The 5015-nt window shown below is 48.0% G+C and overlaps 1 pseudogene; it reads left to right on the top strand.

The window, feature by feature from the left end:
- The first annotated feature begins 324 nt into the window (after nt 1-324).
- Nucleotides 325-3367, top strand: LOC113882276 (annotated as a pseudogene).
- Nucleotides 3368-5015: the final 1648 nt, after the last annotated feature.

Here is a 5015-nt window from a genome sequence, read left to right as displayed (position 1 = left end):
AACTCCGGGAGTTGGTGAAGGACAGGGAGGCCTGGCATGCTATGATTCATGGGGTCGCAAAGATTCGGACTCGACTGAATGACTGAACTGAACTGAACTGAATCATTATCTTCATTACCTCCACCATAGTTTGGCCCCAGGGAAATAGCAGGGAACACAGTTCCACCCATCAACATAAAATTGGATTAAAGATTTATTGAGCATGGCCCCACCCATCAGAACAAGACCCAGTTTCCCCCTTAGTCAGTCTCTCCCATCAGGAAGCTTACATAAGCCTCTTGTCCTTGTCCATCAGAAGGCAGACAGACTGAAAGCCACAATCACATGCTCTTATCACGTGCTCACAACCCTGAGCTTATGATGCAGACGATGGAGCTGGCTGGAAATCCAGCCATGATGTGAGAGATGATGCAGAAGCAGGACTAGGCTCTAAGCAATCTGGAGAGCATCAGTGGAGGGTGTAATGCCTTCTGCCACATGTGCATGGACATCAAGGAGCCCATGTTTACAGCTGCCCAGAAACAGTTTGGCAACAATCCCTTTTCTTTACTGGCTGGGAACTCTGACAGCTCTTCCTCCCAGCCTCTGTGGACTGAGAAACAAGAGACCCTCCCTAACTCCTGGAGCACCTTGACCCCCCAACCCCCCGGCCTCTGGGTCTGGTGGGGAGGTCACTGGATGATTGGGGACCATCCAAGTGCACCCAGCAGTCTCCGACCCCTTTGGGATCAATGCAGCTAGCCTGGCAGAAAGTGAAGAAGAGCTAAAGAGCCTCTTAATGAAAGTGAGAGAGGAGAGTGAAAAAATTGGCTTAAGAGTCAACATTCAGAAAACTAAGATAATGGCATCTGGTTCCATCACTAAATGGCAAATAGATGGGGAAACAATGGAAACAGTGACAGACTATATTTTGGGGGGGCTCAAAAATCACTTCAGATGGTGATTGCAGCCATGAAATTAAAAGACGCTTACTCCTTGGAAGAAAAGTTATGACCAACCTAGACAGCATATTAAAAATCAGGGACATTACTTTGCCAACAAAGGTCTGTCTAGTCAAAGGTATAGTTTTTCCAGTAGTCAGGTATGCATGTGAGAGTTGGACTATAAAGAAAGCTGAGCGCCAAAGAACTGATGCTTTTGAACTGTGATGTTGGAGACGAGTCCCTTGGGAATCCCTTGGACTGCAAGGAGATCCAACCAGTCCATCCTAAAGGAGATAGATCAGTCCTGAATATTCACTGGAAGGACTGATGCTGAAGCTGAAACTCCAATACTTTGGCCCCTGAAGCTGAAACTCCAATACTTTGGCCACCTGATGCAAAGAACTGACTCATTTGAAAAGACCCTGATGCTGGTAAAGATTGAAGGCAGGAGGAGAAGGGGATGACAGAGGATGAGATGGTTGGATGGCATCACTGACTCAATGGACATGAGTTTGCGTAAGCTCCAGGAGTTGGTGATGGACTGGGAAGCCTAGTGTGCTCTAGTCCATGAAGTCACAAAGATTTGGACACGACTGAGCAATTGACCTGAACTGAGCCTGGAGTCAGAGATGTTCAACAGCCCAGAAATGTAGGCCCTTCGTCAGCAGATCTCTGAGAACCCCCAACTGATGCAGAACATGATCTCAGTCCCCTAAATGCATAGCATGATGCAAATGCTTGCTCAGAACCCTGACTTTGGTGAATGTGCCACTCTTCACAGGGAACCCCTAGGTTCAGGAGCGGCTCTGCCTGCAGCTCCCAAGCGCCACTTGCCGGGGTCCAGCCCCTGTGGATCCAGGGAATTCGAAGCGGGGACGGCGTCGGCGAGGATCAGGAAACAACTGCTTAATTAAACGTTAATTAAGGATATAAAGAGTAATAGAATAAGGATAGCTCAGTGAGGAAATTCAGTGGAGAAAAGAGGCTGAATAATTCAGCCAGAAGGTAAGAGAAAGAACGACATGGTGAGACCAAGTTTCGGTGAACAAGGGCTGCACTTTATTTTCCAAAGTAGTTTTTATACCTTAAGTTATGCATAGAGGATAATGGAGGAAGGGGTAGAGTCATGCAGCAAGCCAGGCTTTCTTCCTGCAAGCTTATCATATGCAAAAGTTTAGGTGATTTGCATCATCTTCTGGCCCGGAGGCCTTTTTCTCTAAAGGTGATTATTCTAAAGTCAGGCGCCAGCCTCCAAAAAGCATTAGATAAAGTTGCATTCCTACAGAGCAAAGGTGTGGTGGGCTATAACAAGAAAAAGAATTAACTCAAGGGTCCCAGGTTACAAACATTAAAGCTACTACTTACACCAATTATATTAATCAATACACTGCCAGGGACACAGCAGATAAGGGATATGGAAACTTAGCAGCAAACATTGGCCCAACAAGTGAAAATCCTTTCACCAATACAATTTCTAATCAATCTTTTAACTGCTCAAAAGAATCTGTGTTTAGACAGTTTAGAACATCTCCTGCCTCTCACAGTTGGGAGGCTCTGAACAATCACGTGTGGCCGGAAAAACCTATTCAGGCAGGCTAGAGGATTTCCAAAGGAGTTTGTAGGTTAAACACTGTCACACCCAGGAATTATTAACAGGAGCTGTAAGCTAACTCTTTTTTTCAGAGAGAGGTAGTGGGGGACAGCCCCCCGTAAAGTCAGAGGTGTAGGTGAAAGCACAAAGCAGAAAGTAGGCAGACTCTGCTTTTGGGGGTAGATGGGGGACTCCTGAGGCTCGATCCTGCCTTTGCATATGCTGAGCCTCCTTCCTCATGACCTTTGTCATGGGTGGAGTTCCTCACGCTGGCTACCGGCAGTGATAGAATTCCAGTTGAGCTATTCCAGATCCTGAAAGATGGTGCTGTGGAAAGTGCTGCACTCAATATGCAATATGCACTCAATATGCAATATGCCAGCTCCCGGCATCCCAGTCTTCCTGCAGCAGCTGCAGAATCCAGAGTTGCTCTCCATTTTCACCAATCCCTGAGCCTTGCAGGGACTGCTGCACATCCAGCAGGGACTTCAGACCTTGCAGACTGAAGCCCCCAGGCTGGTATCCAGCCTTAGCTCTTCTGGGATGGCCTGGACCCCAATATCCTTGGCAGGCAGCAACATGGGATCTGCACCCAAGGTGCCCACCTCCTCTCCAGCCCTGCCAGTCACATCCTCTCCAACAGATGCCTCCAGTGTTCAGCAACAACTCATGCAGCAGATGATCCAGCTTTTGGCTGGAAGTGGAAGTTCACAGGTGCAAACTCTGGAAGTGAGATTTTAGCAGCACCTGGAGCAGCTCAACTCCATGGGCTTCATGAAAGGCCAGACTGCAGGCCCTGATCACCACAGGACAGGACATCAAAGCAGATATCAAGAGACTCCTGGGCTCTTAGTTCTCCTAACCTCTCAGCCCTGGTCCTCCTGCATCTCCCTTCCCTTGATGCCATGGTCCTCCTGCATCTCCCTTCCCTTGACGCCAGCATTTGGTTCCTCTGTCAACCAGACCCTCTATGGGTCATCCCTTCTGTTCTGTTTTTATCCCTTGTCCTCTCCAGACAGCAGGGTGACATTAGAGGTGTGGGCCCCAGCCCCATAACTCTGAGAATTCTAGTTTTACTTCTCCACCTCTTATAGAACCTTCTCTCCTGGCTCTGCTTGCAACAGAGCTATTTAAACAGTTTGTGTAGTTTTTACTGATTGGCGCCACCTCCTTGCCCCACAACCATCTTTTTGCAACCTTCAAACTTCTCAGTAGCAGTGCAGGGTTAAAGGAGAAACCATTCTCTGGTTTATTGGAACAGGGTCTTCCATCTCTAGCACTAAAGTTTTTCTTGTCTCATGTTTAGTTTTGGTAAGTCTTCCTTATTTTTCTTCCCCATCCCCTCCCATGTCTAGCCTACCCAATACTACACTTCCACACTCTGAAGGTGGGGCAGGTGAAGCAGGCTGTGATTTTCGTCCTCACTCCCTGTTTTGGTCACTTTCCCAGGGTTTATTGGGACTTGCAGACAAAGGAAGATACCTGTTCTTTCTGTCCAAAGAGAGAGGTGAGACAGCACTCTGGAGCAGAAGTTAACAAATCCTGGACCAGCCCAACAAGGGGAGGAGGGGATGAGACTTTCTGTAAGAAGGGGGAAACAGCCTGAGTTGAGAACTTGGAATTGACAGGGAATGGAAACACTAATAGTTCTTTTAGGCCAGAGAGTCCAGGCTCTGGCCTGGCAAAGGAGACTTAGAGATGTTAATGGAATTTGAGTTGAAGAAAAGGGTTCAGTGGAGCTAAACAGTATGGCTCACAGAGGATTATATTGGTTCTGTTTCCTCAAACATACATGCTTCAGTACATACACACATTTCCATGAACCCAGGACCTGCCCGCATCTCCACGTACCACTGATTTAATCCCCACTGAAAAGATATGAAGAGGATTGGAGTCTGTCTCAGCTGTGTGTGTGTGTGTGTGGGGGGGGGGGGGGGGGGGGGGGGGTGCCATGCACACACACATGTGCACGTGAGTTGAGTGGGTGGGGGGATACCTTGTTGATTTCTGGTTTAGAGTTTTCTCCCACCAGACAGAAGTATACAGAGGGGCCAGTCTAGGTCAGGAATACATACAGCCTAGGGAGCTAGGTCTCTGGGCCTCTGGGTGCTGGGTAACCCAAGGATAGTGTGGGTACCCCTTCTGAAGCCATCAGAGCTATGACTGGCACCCTTTTAACCCCTCCCCTCATTCATTGCTTTTTGGGAATAGTGGGGGAGGAGTCTTTCTGTCTAGAACCCCTGGCCTTTGGCATCTTGGCTTCTGCACTTGAGCTTTTGCTGTTTCCCTCTAGGCCAGAAAGTTCTATTTGAGGAAGAAAAGGAGAGTGCAGCAATGATGCCTTTGATCTAGAATTGGATTTTACTCTAGTGGAACACAGAGAAGGCTCAGATCATCTCCTCTCTCTGCCTCTTAGTCCGGCTGCTTGGAGGACCCATTACTGAGAATATGGAGGCAATAATGAATTTTCTCCAAGTGGGAAAAGGTCCCAAGCAATCCAG

This window comes from Bos indicus x Bos taurus, chromosome 23 (assembly GCF_003369695.1).
Source record: "Bos indicus x Bos taurus breed Angus x Brahman F1 hybrid chromosome 23, Bos_hybrid_MaternalHap_v2.0, whole genome shotgun sequence".
Lineage (NCBI taxonomy): Eukaryota > Metazoa > Chordata > Mammalia > Artiodactyla > Bovidae > Bos > Bos indicus x Bos taurus.
The sequence above is the reverse complement of the archived record's forward strand: the minus strand, read 5'-3'. Positions and strand labels throughout refer to the sequence as shown.